This window comes from Vipera ursinii (assembly GCF_947247035.1).
Source record: "Vipera ursinii genome assembly, chromosome: Z".
Taxonomy (NCBI): domain Eukaryota; kingdom Metazoa; phylum Chordata; class Lepidosauria; order Squamata; family Viperidae; genus Vipera; species Vipera ursinii.
This window is the reverse complement of record NC_139517.1, coordinates 15,564,280-15,578,330: the sequence shown is the minus strand read 5'-3', so window position 1 is coordinate 15,578,330 and position 14,051 is coordinate 15,564,280.

The following is a 14,051-nucleotide window of genomic DNA, read 5'->3' as shown; positions in this document are numbered from 1 at the left end:
ATAGTGGAGGGGAAAGTCTAGCAAACGGCCACACAGTAGCATCAGCCTCAATAAAGCACAATCAGAAGCCTAGAAATTCCTAGGAAAGGTTAATAGATCAGGAAGGACATGGAATGAAGCAGGAGGCTTTCTTCTGTGGATTCCTCTGCAATCTTTTGGCTGGGCTACCTCAGAGCCTAGATTTAGTGCTCTTTCTGAAGGGCACCAGACCTGCAAAAGAAATAGCCCAAGTGACAGTCGCAGGTTGAGAGGTGGCTAAATCAGATACTCTAAAATTTGCCTGTACTCACCCTGCTTTTTCCCACCTGAGAACTGGTGGTGGTTTTTCCTTTCAAGGAATAACCCTCATCCAAAATACATCCTCCCCTTGACAACACACATCCGTAAACTTCTCCTTGATGAGATAAATGTAGGTTACAACTCCTGCTCTCACACATCTGGCATAGTGCTTGTATCCAACTTTAAAATCACAGTGGTCATGATTAGCATGTAGTGGTTAAGGTAGCATTTCTCATCCTTGACAATTTTAGGATGTGTGGATTTCAACCCCCAGAATTCCCTAGTCAGGATGCTGATTGGGGAATTCTGGGAGCTGAAGTCCACTCTTCTTAAAGTTGCTACAATTCAGAAACACTGGGTTAAGATGTTGGATTAGAAGTGGGAGAGCCACATTCTAATTCACCCTTAAGTATTTTGTGAGGGGAAAAAATAGGACTAGGTATAGCACCTTGAGCTGCTGAATGAAAGATGTATCGTCATTGGCATCCTTCAGTCGCGAGAGATTATGGTATCGTGCTCTGGAAAGGGGTCCTAAAGCAGCGTCTGGTGTGGCTAGAAAGGCCAATGCGAGAACGGCAGTCCCTTCCACACCGAGGGCAGGTACAATTTGTCCCCTGTCCAGCCCCCAGGTTTTGCTGGTTCCGGGACTGCCTCTTTGCCTCAGCCTGCCGCACAAGTGTCTCTTCGAATTGGAGAAGGCCATGCTGCGTCTTTAGCCTCCAGGCTGAACGATCAGAGGTCAAGGTTTTCCAGCTGTTAATGTCCATTCCCAAGGCCTTTAGATCCCTCTAGCAGATATCCTTATATCGCAGCTCTGGTCTCCCTCTGGGGCACTTTCCCTGCACTAGTTCTCCACACAGGAGATCTTTCGGAATCCGACCATCAGCCATTCTCATGACATGGCCAAGCCAGCATAGACGTCACTGTTTCAAATAGTGTATACATGCTAGAAATTCCAGCATGTTCCAGGACTGCTCAATTTGGAACTTTGTCATGCCAGGTGATGCCGAGAATAGGTTGCAGACAGCACATATGGAAGGTGTTCAGCTTTCTCTCCTGCCGTGCGTAAAGGGTCCAAGACTCACTACAGTACAAGAGTGTGCTCAAGATGCAGGCTCTATAGACCTGGATCTTTGTATGTTCTGTCAGCTTCTTATTAAGCCAAACTCTCTTTGTAAGTCTGGAAAATGTAGTGATCGCTTTACCAATATGTTTATTCAGCTCAGTATCTAAAGGGAGAGTGTCGGAGATAGTTGAGCCGAGGTACACAAAGTCATGGATGACCTCCAGTTCTTGTGCAGAGATTGTAATGTAGGTAGGTGAATCCATGTACTGACCCATGACTTGTGTTTTTTTTTCAGGCTGATTATTAGTCCAAAGTCTTGGCAGGCCTTGCTAAAGCAGTCCATAAGTTGTTGAAGGTCTTTGGCAGAGGGAACAGTAACGGCAGCATCGTCAGCGAAGAGGATTTCCTGTAGGCATTTCAGCTAGACTTTAGACTTTGCTCTCAATCTAGAGAGATTAAAGAGTTTTCCATCTGATCTGATCCAGAGATAGATACCCTCTGCTGCAGTTCCAAAAGTGTATTTCAGCATGACGGCAAAGAAGATCCCGAATAAAGTTGGCACGAGGACGCAGCCCTGCTTCTCTCCACTTCGAATGTCAAAGGAATCTGATGTTAAGCCATCAAAAACAACAGTGCCCTTCATTTCCTCATGAAAGGACCTGATGATGTTGAGGAGCTGAGGTGGACATCCAATCTTGGGGAGAATTTTATATAGGCCGTCCCTACTATCCAAGTCAAAAGCCTTTGTAAGATCTATGAAGGCTATGAAAAGTGGCTGTCTTTGTTCCCTGCATTTCTCTTGCAACTGTCTAAGGCAGGGCTTTTCAACTTTTTCACTCATTGTACCACTTTTAGGATATGGCAACATCTGAGTACCACCAGTTGCCTAGCAAAGTGTCAAAAACTTGATAAAAAAAGAAAAAAGTGATAAAGTACAGGTAGTCCTCGACTTACAACAATTCACTTAGTGACTGTTCGAAGTTACAATGGCACTGAAAAAGTGCCCCCCCCCAAGCCACAGCCGAGCAAGACACCTGTCTGCCCGCCCGGCGGGACTCTTCCTCCTGTCTGAGGTTTTCATTGTTGTGAGCATTTCTGTTGAGGATTGGCAGTGGGGGTGGGGGGTGTTTGGTTTTTATTCCCTCCATCTGCTGGGTGGTTACAGCAGGTTTTGGTCACTTCACATGACCCTGGGACGCTGTGACCATCATAAATATGAATTAGTTGCCAAGCATCTGAATGGAAATCACAAGACCCTGGATATGCTGCAACATTCCAGCTGATCGGCGCTTCTTCTGGGCTCAGCAGAAGCACCAGGATCAGTGCTGAGCTCCAGCTGGAGCCTGGCACTGATCCTGGTGCTTCCGCTGAGCCCTGACAGCCCTGAAGAAGCGCTGATCCTGGTGCTTCCGCTGAGCCCCGACAGCCCTGCAGCTCCAGCCGTCTCTCGCTCAGGCTTGTGCGGTGCTGCCACCAGTTCAGCTCATTCCCCTCCCCTGCTACCACTTTTCTAGGATGGTCGCGTACTACCTGCCAGGTGTCAATGTACCACAGGTGGTACCGGTACCACTGGTTGAAAAGCCCTGGTCTAAGGGAAAATACCATGTCAGTGGTGGACCTGTTGGCTCAGAATCCGCACTGTAATTCTGGATAGACTCTCTCTGCAAGCACCTGGAGCCTCTTCAGTACGACACGGGCATGTCGTACTGAATGAAAGATGTATATAAACCTAATTAAAAAGTGATTCCATTTTTTAACAAATGTTGCCTGGAAAGATCTGCATTTCTTCCTTTATAATGAGCATTTTATGGCAAAGAGAAAACAGCAGCACTTCAGCACTTAGCAAACTTAGCATTCACATCTAATTCCTAAACAGTCTGGGGGTCAAGATTACAGAGAATGAGCAGTTAATAGGAAACATGTAGTAATAATTCAAATTATGAAGAGAATATAGACCCAAATCTCTGGAATCCAAGATAAGACAAATCAATCTTTTAACCATTAAATTTCCTGTGCAAATAGGTTTTGAGAATTGGATTCATATATTAAAACAAATAATGGTTTTCTTTAACTATAGTTTGTTGAACAATTCATAATTGCCTGGTTCCATGGAATACTAAATCAGAGAGATTTGTTGGGCTTCACCATAGTATATTCTGGGGGGCTTGTAAACTATTCCTTGTGCTGTGTGTTTTATGGTTTGTTGCACAAACCATGGGTTATTTCTTAAAACACAGTTGATTAATACCAATGGCTAACTTCCTAGCCTGCGTTATGCATTAAGCTGAATTTAAACAAACTCCATTACAATATAGAGCCTACCACCAAATGAGGCAGGGGTGTGATGTAAACATTAAGAGACAATCCAACAGAGAAACAATTGGCTTTATTTTAAGTTCCACCCTTACACCACACCTGCATGTATGTTAATGTATAAAAGGGCAATCAGGAGCTCTTTTTTTTTACTTTGTTCCTTTCTCTAGCTTGACTTTGGTAGATGGTGTTTGTTTTGGGGCCTTCCCACAGAAAATATTTGCGTTTTGCACAACTTGGAAATTAGATCCCACAGAGTGTGGATAGCTTTCCCCCTCCTGGGTAAACTGATTTGTTAGGGTCCCTGCATTTCCTGGAAAAGAAATTGGGGGTGCAGAAAGTGCAGGGGGTGGGGACAAGGGAAGGAGGCACCTTCGACTGGGCCCCACACAAACGCTACCATGCAAAAGCAGCACCGGGAAGTGGTGATTGTCTCCAGCAAAACAAGGCCTTCTTGCAAGCGCCCAGCAGAAATCTGGGAAGAAAGCCAGCCTGTTTACAAGAGACCCCGGACAAATTCGTTGCTTTGCCCCATGGAGGGGGAGGCTTCTTTACCACCAGAAAGCAGTAGATGCAGCACCGGTGAGGAGAGAATACCATGGGAAGCTTAGTTGTTTGTTTGTTTGTTTTTTAAAAGAATTGGCTCTACTGAGCAGGTGGAAAGCCTTCAGCAAAGCAGGGACTCTTGTCTGCTAGTATATGTATTAGTTTGCATTAACCAATTTGCTTTAGTGCTTAAGGTGCTGGCCTAGAAACCAGGAAACAGCGAGTTCTAATCCCGCCTTAGGCGTGAAAGCTGGCTGTGCCTTTGGGCCAGTTGCCCTCACTCAGGCCATCTCACAGTGTTGTTGTGGGGTAAATAGGAGGAAGGAATATGATGTAACTGCAATATTTGTTTAGAGGTGGGTGGTGAGTTCCAGGGGGGCAGGGGATGCACCCCTGAGGGAGTCGGAGAATATGCTGAGCCTGATAGGGAGATGAATGGTGCTGATGAAAGAGTTTTACCCATTCCTAAAAGGGCTACCAATCCCCAAATAACCATTTTATTAAAAGCGAGATGGGCATGGTGATTTCCAGCCTCCCCCTTGTCCTGTTTCCTTGCACTCCAATTTACCTGTATCTTCCCCCACCCATAGGTGGGCACAAATTCCAAATAGCACACAAGTGTAGTTAATTACTTGACATTTTTATTTTCAACAAATAACTTGAAGGCTCAGGTGCATTCTTGACCTCTTGCTTTGAAGAATAAAAGGTGCTTTTTAAACTTTTAGAATATTGAAAGTTTTACAAATGACATAAAAGTTAACACAAGCTAACGAAGAGTTAAAGAAGCAAGGAAAGAAAGAAAAAAAGCAGAAGTGTAGAAAGAAAGAATAAAAAGAAATAGAAGCTTCCAATTTCCTTTGCACTAATATAAGTACATTACAAAATTATCTTTTTTACATTCAATATTTTTTTCTAATCATAAAAACCACAAATAAATGCATTATTTCCTCATTTCACGCAAAAAATCTATTAAGGTTTCCAATCAGCTATAAACGTAAGTTAATATTTTTTTTCTCTGATCAAAGAAATTAATTTAGCCATATTTGCATGTTCCATCCTGTGCAGCAATAATTCCTTCACTGTGGAGGAACTGTGTCGATTTTTTCCATTTTTGAACATAGAATAATCCCGCTGAGGTTGTCATCTACAAAAATAAACTGCCATAACTTTATTCTAGTTGCACGTCCATTAGTCCCAAAAGGAACATTTCTGGATTCACATGTACTTTAATCTAGGCGCATTCAACTTTGGTGACTTTAAGACTCGTGGACTTCAACTCCCAGAATTCCTCAGCCAACCATGAGTTTCTGGGAGCTGAAATCCACAGGTCTTAAAGTTGCCAAGGTGGCAACCCCCCCACCCCCCACCCCCACTTTAATTTTTAAAACACTTGAATTCAGATAAGTGTCTGTGGTTTTTTCTTTTTGAGGCAGGGAGGCTGGCAAATGTTGAGGAGGGCGCTGCTAGGCGTAGTGTTGCCCAGAGATGCCATTTTGGCAGTTTGGGAGTATTTGTGGTAATTGGAAATGGGACTGTAATTTGGTGGCTTGGGAGCATAGAATTTGCAGAGCAAGATTCTAAGCGGTTTGGGAATATGCCCGAAAAGCACAATCCTTCTCATTAATCTTGACTTCTGTATTTTATCCCCATAGATATGCCTGTTACTTCCAGGCAGAGCTGCCCCACAGCACAGCCATCCCACACATACCAACCCAAGGAGGATTCTGACTGGAGAGTTTATGATCCCTTTGATTTTACTTCTGATGAGCTGAATCCTGCCTATGAATGGCTAAGAAACTCTTCGTCAGCTGGAAAATGTAAGTTGTGTCAAGAAACCAAGGAAAGAGGAATGATCAGTGGCCCAGAGCTTCAAGGATTTATGTTGCATTAAGATGGGAAAAGGGTAGAACAAGGAAATTGGGGTGTTCAAGATTGGATTTGTGTGGATTAGGTGACAAAAGGCAGGATACTGACAATATTTGTATTGTTTTATAGGCTTGTTATTGTTTTAATTGTTGCTAAATTTCAGAATTGTAAGCTGCTCAGTTGGTTGAGACGGGCAGCTATAGAAATAAAATGAATGAAAATAGACTATACCTCTTCATAGGGATTTTGAGACGTGATTAAAAAGGTTAAGATGGTAGCCCCAATGCTTGATTGTTATGATCACTATCTTTTTCATTTTTTAAAAAAAAATATTAAAACAAAAAAGGCACAAAATTAAGCCACCCAAAGTTGCTTTATCAGTGAGATGGGTGGCATATAAATTTAATAAATAAATATTTAAAAGAAAAGGGGGAAAAGCTAAACAAACAAACATGTACAAAGCTTATATTTATAGACATATCTATAAACAAAAGCCATAATTTGCTGCAGTCATCTACAGCTATTCTATATTCTTCAGATGAGTGAATAATTTGAGCCAACTGTTTGTCTTTCCAGTGCTGAATGTTAAATCTTTAGGTGACAAGTAAGATTCAGAAAATCCATTTCCTTTTTTTTGTCCAGATGTCAGCTCTAAGAGGATAGACATAAACATCAAAAGATTGTAAACATCTGAAAATATTAAGTCTCAGTGGCTGCGTGTACTGTATTCACTTCTTTCCATAAGGAACAATGTGTTTAAATAAAGCATTTGATTTCACTGCTTTTCCAAAATTATAAGTTCAGTGAGGTCATTTGTTAAATATTTCTTGCTAAAAAAAGATCTAATGTAAAAATCTGTTGAAACATTTTTAACATCTTTTTTGCTATATCGTACAATCAAAAGAAAAGAAAGTATATATATATATATATATATATATATATATATATATATATATATATATATATATATATACACATACTTTATATATATAAAGTATTTGTTAAGTATTTTAGAATACCTTGCCAGGCCCAAATACCGGCCAAACCTTATTGCCTGTATCAGCCTAACCTAAGGCCATCCACAAGCTGTAGTCGCAACTGTGACAACTCATTATTTGTGTAAATTTAATTCTCTGTTAGCAATCCAAAAAATTTACACACATACACACACACACACACACACATATATATATATACATATACATATACACATACACACATACATACATATATATATATCATATATACGGTACATATATATATATATATATATATATATATATATATATATATATATATATATACACATATATCATATATACATATATCATATATACATATATCATATATACATATATCATATATACACACAGATAAATACATGCATACATACATACATGCATTTTAGAAAAAAAGGGCATTCTGTTAGCGTTCCCCCCCTGCCCCCTGCTGCCACCTTACAGCTTCCATCTTGACTTCTTGACACAAGCTATGGCCATTCCTGTTCTTTCAAGTTAGAAGAGAAAAAATCACGATGCTAACTTTCCTTAGAAAATGCATGGCACAATGAATAAAGATAAGAGGAAGGAATTGGTCATAGCCGACCTACCTTCACAGGTAAGTCTGTTGAGTCTTATTTGCCAGGAGGAACTAGATGCAAAGCCATTGAGTCCTGGATTTTCTTTTCTCTCTTGCCAACCCTCATTTAAAATTTCCCATCCTTCTCCCCCTGCCCTTGTGGGATGCTTAATGATATACCACAGGTCTAGCCCAAAAGCTGAATAGAAGAGGAAAGGGTGTGTTTTGCTATGCCCATATCATGCCACATCTTGGGGAGTTACACTTGACTTCCAGTGGGCTTCTGGGTGCAACCCAAGTTGGCTATCACCTATAACAATGTTGGGTTATTTGTAGAATGATCTATTTCAGGTTGTTTCCACAGGCCCCACTAGGTTGCACAAGATAGATATGCCCTAGTCTAGCATGATCTTGGAGGCAGGTCACCTGACTGGATTTAGGAAAGGTGTCTTCACTTTTGCTCTACCTGCCTTTGAGGAAAGTTTCCTTCTCTTTAGTTCACACGGCCCCAACCCTGTTAATCTTTCACAGAGCCACAGAGAGAGACTTTTCTCCTCTGTATTGGGACCAGGATGAGCGTATCCTGTGAGCGTATCCAGGCTTGTTTGAGTTTGAGGATTGGCATACTCTTTTTTTTTAAAGAAAATTCTCTTTTTTGTACCCTGCCCAATCACAAATTGTGAGAGATGGCTTTATAAATATTTCAAAGAAATTGTAGCTTTTTCAATAAACGATGGCTAATAAATGGTTTAAAGCAATATGTTAACCTAATCACTGTTTGAAAGAAGTTAGATATTCTGGTTTGTTGCATCAGGGTGTACTGGGTTATTACAGCCATCTGCATTCTCAAAACACACTGAAACATAAACCCTAGCTGATAAACCACCCTGCCTGGATTCACACATCATGCCAAAGATTAACAAAGGTATAGTTTATGCTTTTGTTTTATTAATGTCCCAAATAACTCCAGGTAACAAACATATCCAACATATCCAGTACACCTTCCTCCTCCCGTTTTCCTCACATCAACAACCTGTGAGGTGAGTTGGGCTGAGAGAGTGTGTCTGGCCCAAAGTCACCCAGCTGACTTTCATGCCCAAGGCAGGACTAGAACTCATGGTCTCTGGCTTTCTAGCCTGGTGCCTTAACCCCTAGATCAAACTGGCCTAACTGGGTTGTGTGATCTCAGAGTTGTTTGAAGATTGAAGATGTATGTCTAGTAGCTTTGAATAGAAGTATAAATAACCAATGAATGGAAGAACATCAATGGTGCTAGACCTTTATTCTATGGTTCAGATGGCAGTGTGTTCCCTGCTCTAATTGCAGGAATAATTCTCCAAGGTGTTTCTGAACAATTTCCCATGATCTGCCTGATGTGTTTTAAGTGGAAATGTCAGAGACCAAACATAGATTGCTTGCCACATGCACATGTGCTGTACCCAAAACTCTGGTCCTTCAGGCTGGATGTGGTTGTGTTGCTGTAACATGTGAAAGCCCCTCCAAATTTGTTATGTATACGTAGGGGTGTGTGTTCTGAACCAGCCCTCTTCTAGCAAACCCCTATTCAAAAGAAGAGACTGGAGAGCGTCCAAGGCTAAAAGGCTTCTGCCAAGATTTAATTACGCAGTTAACAAAAACACTAGAGCTTGTCTTCTCAAGCGGAAAAGTTGCTTTCAGCAACCAGCCCCTCCCCAAACACTCCTTTTATAGAGAGCTCAGGGCGTGGTCTCCCTGTGCCTCCTCCCGAGGAGTCCCACATTCTTTCTTTGTTTGTTCCTGCTCGACTGCCTCCTGCGTCGGGCGTCCTTGAACAGGGCCAGCTGTGGGTCATCATCTTCCGCACTATCGGGCTCACGCAGCTGAGAAGAGGGCCCCGGCTGGGAACTCTGCCAAGCCTCCACGCCATCCTCAACCGGTTCGTCTCCCACACGGTCCTCCTCCCCCTCATCTGAGTCCTCCGACACATCTGAGCCGGCTGCCGAAACCACAGGCTGGCCCTGAGTCACAACAGTGTGGGTCTATACATATGTGTATATAGTATGGTTAGGTGTGTGTCATGTATGTGTTCCACTTTGAGCGCGGGCAACTAAATTTCATTTTTGATGTGTGCCGTTGTGCCCACAGTATAAAAATGACAAGGTTATCTTAATCTTAATCTTAATCCTAATCAGAAGTTTGTCTTTATCACAGACATTGACTTGGTGATGAATGGCAGAGGGACCTATTTCAAGTAGTCGTTAAAGCTGTTTTTCCCTCTTGCCAATGCCATTGTTTTTGTGTCTTAGGTAGTGCAGATGTAATTTCACTGCTGAGAAGTATTCTGAGCCCATTCCCGTTGGGTCTGCGATTGAACAAGCTAGAGGCCATGGTGTGGAGTAAACATAAGATCCATCTGCTTAAACTAAGCCTGGAGCAAGGTTACAGGGACAGCCTTCAGTTCTTACAAGCAGTGCCTGGGATCATCCTCAAATTCCAGCACAAGAGGCCTTTCCGGTGCCTTGTGCAGCTGGATACAGGTAAATCTCTCTATATTTAGCTGGGATCTTTGGGCTCTTTATTCGAGACTTTTATGTCTCATTTGAGATTGGTATTCCCATCTCAAATGGGATCCCAGTTAGATGTTCAGATAACATCACAATTAGATGTTGAAGTCATTTTACTGGCTTTCGGTTAGCTTTTGCCAATCTGTCCCCTTCCAAACTCCCCAATTTTAGGTAGCAGTGTTCCACATCATGGCAAAGGGACCACCATGGCAAAGGAAGGAACATGGTTGGTATAATAAACTGCAGGTCAGAGGTTATGACGTAAAGCAGGAGTCCCCAACCCCTGGTCCATGGACCAGTACTGGGCCACAGCATGCCAGCAACTGGTCTGCACAAACAAGCGAAGCCCCATCCACGGGATGCAGGCAGCACACAAAACCACGCACCCTCCGGTCCGCGGAATTGGTCCCTGGTGCCCAAAAAGTTGGGGACCTCTGATGTAAAGAGTCTAAGGCTGGGGAACTCCTGTCAGTTCTTCATTAAATGTATGAATGATCCAACCTGATCTAGTGAGGCAGGAAAACAGTATTCCTAGTCTGGAGCCTTTGAATATCTAATTATTTATCCCCCTTGCCTCTTTTGTAGCTGGTGGCAAAGTTTCACACTGATTATCTCACCGTAGCAGACACATCCAGAAAGAAACTGGTATTGCAAGATCGCTGAGAGTGTTCGTCATAAAAAGCAGGAACAGAATCTCGCGCTCAGATCTCAGATTTAATCCCAAGGTGAAACTGATTTAATCTCAAGGTGAAGTTACTTCTGAAAATGGAATCCAGCCTATAGAGGGCACAATATCCCTATTTTTGTAAGGCCTTTAAAAAAAAAAGCAATGTTAACCTAACATTCGGATGCTTGGTGTTAATAACTAAATGAGATTGTATTAAAAGGAGCTTCGGAAATTAGTTCCTCAGACCGGAGCAGGCTAAATGTCTATTTGATTAGAATGAGGCATAGAAGATATCATGAATTATTCAAACCTTTATAATATTAGCATTTCTTTTGTGCTACTTAAGAAGGGGGACCTGGCATGTGGTTCACCTACAGGGTTCTTAGAAAAGAGTAGTGGAAATGGTATTTTTCTTTTGCGTTACACAGCATCTTTTTAAAAAATTTCTGCACGTGGGTAAACCAATCAATCAGTGGATATGGGCAGGTAAGACGAGGTGATTGGTGGTGCCAAGGACAGTGTCCGTAAGTATATTGATGTCTCCAGCTTTGAAACTTATGGAAAGCAGAGCATTTACATTCATTGCAGCTTTTCTTTCAGGGACCGATAGAAGGCAAATTAGAATGTCGTGAGAGCTTGCCGAGTGATCTTCAGTAGGTGGCCAAGTGGCTTAATATCCATTCCATTCTAGGGTACTAAAGTGAAAGTGTCTGGTGTATGTGTGAAAAACACTACAAACCTAATTCTTGTATTCATAAAAACTCCTGACCCGAACGTGCACACACAGCCACTTCCTTCATCTAAAAGATGGTTGATTCTCTCTGTTACAACTATGTGCATAAGACACACGCAGTTAGAGAAGTATATTGTTTATAATTTTGCACTTGGCAGACAGGGTTTAAGCAGAAAGACAAGTGGCTTGAAGTTTGGGGCCTGTGTTGTAGAAATACCGACAAGAAAATGGCCCCTTTGTTGGACTTTCTCTGCAAGGAGTACCGACTCCTGGGATGGGTCTTAGTAAGCATAAATCTATTTCCTTTGATCATGCTGAAAAATTGCTGTGTGATACAATCACATGTTCTGTTTCTTTGCTCTCAGAAGCTCCATTGTGTATTTTCCAGTTATTTTTAAAAAAAACTAGTCAATCAGGAACACTGGAGTCTTCTGAACAGAATGTAAAATATCACAGGTCTGTATCAAACTTCCAATTTAATTATCTAGTAGTTCTTTTTTTCTCCCTCATTCTCTTTTTAGCTGGATTCAAATATGTGTGAATCTGTTTTCCACCTTCACTGAGTCAATGAACAAAATAGCAAAGGAAGTTTTATTGATCCATAAAGAAAAGCATCTAAAATATCTTAACTGAGATAAACCCTGCACTAGGGCCAGTCAGATGTTGCAAAATGATGAACATACATTTGAATTCAAGTGTTCCAGTCTTGTGCAAAGCAGGGATGAGGTTAAAAACAAACTGAATCTTGTTGTCACTAGAGCTGTATTTTTTAACTCAGGATCATAGAGAGTCCATTAAAGACAACCAAGCAGCAATTCTTTGCTCAGGGCAAAAATCCGGATAAGACATTCCTGACAGAAGTTATCAAGGTTCTCCTTGAATATGGGTTCGTTGTTGTATTGCACCTCCTGCTAGGGTGTTTTCCTGGCAATTAAATTGGAATTTGCGTTCTTGTAACTAAAGACCATCGGTTACACATCCCACACTTTGAAGAGGCAGAGAACAGATTGTGTGTGTCTTCAGACATTATCACATCCCTCCTCAGTCACAATCATCTCTTCTCAAAGCTAAATGTATTCAGGTATCTCAGTCTGATGCTTCCTAGAGCTATCTTTGTAGTTATTGTATTGTCTTTCCCTAGCAATTTTTTTTTTGGCTAGAATTTAAGATGATAACATCAGCTGAGGTTTCCAAATGGAAGGTCATGCCACTCCCATAAGACGTTGGATTGTAGCACAATTAAGTTCCCCCTGCAAACACATCAAGAGAAGACGGAAAATTATGGTATGATGGAATTCATCTCCGTGAGATGCTCAAAGGTTGGGATTTGGGAGTGGGGCCAAAGAGTTTCAGAGAACTTGAAAGCTTTGATCCAGGGGGATCTGCAAAGTCAAGATGGTGGACTCCATCTTTAAGAAGAGATTGGACAGCAATTTGTCTGAAATGGAATAGGGTTTCCTGCCTGAGCAGGGGGTTGGAGTAGATGACCTCCAAGGTCCCTTCCAGCTTTATTATTGTTGTTGTTGTTATTATTATTATTATTATTATTATTATTATTATTATTATTATTATTATTATTATCAAAACTCTGCCCATGTTATGTTGTGACTGCCATCTTGACTTTGTTGACCATACTCTAGGGCAGGAAAATCCTGCTTTGCTCCCTGTATTTATAATATAGTGTTCAGTGATGGACTTTAAAATGCATTGCAAGAGGACTAGATGGCCTTTCTCTTCCATCTTCCACAAAATGTTTATGGAAGACACATTTTTCTCCTATTTACTGGCTTCCCAGAATCACTGTTTTCCCCCCCCCCCTCCTTTTTCTGTTTGTGTTCAGAGATTTATAAACACTCACTCCATCACTCTAAATGTATTTCCTCAGAAACCAGTGAAGTTCAATATACTGACTCTGATCCCTTAAATCTCATTCTTTCTGCCTGCCTTCAGTTCAGTATCATACTTTGACAGGAGAAGGGAGTCTAAAATACAATCTGATATAGATAGAGCAACTTCCCCCTTTTAAATCCAAACAGAGGAATGCATGTGTAACTTCCATTTTTATCAACGTGTACTGGGGGAAAGGTGGCCAGATGCTTAATATTGATTCTGGTTGTTTCAGCAGCTTCACCCCAGAATGGTTGAACAGCTCATGACAAGGCTTCTGAGATGCATGCTGGTTTCTAATTCATCCCGCCCCGTTAAAAAAAAAAATCAGCTTGCTTGATTCACAAACATTTGTCACCGTATAAACAGGAAGTCCAGGGCCTAATTTTGCAAAGGTACCATGGGAAAGGTCATTAGTTGTTGTTTTTTAAAAAAAAAGTCTATAGCAGAATATGTTAGGAGTTCCAGCCTCTAATCAGCTTTCATTCTTCCTTGCAGTTGAAGTAATCATATCTGTCTCTAATACTTCCAGCTGGATCTGGGTTAACCTCAGATATGTCTCTTCCCCCCCCT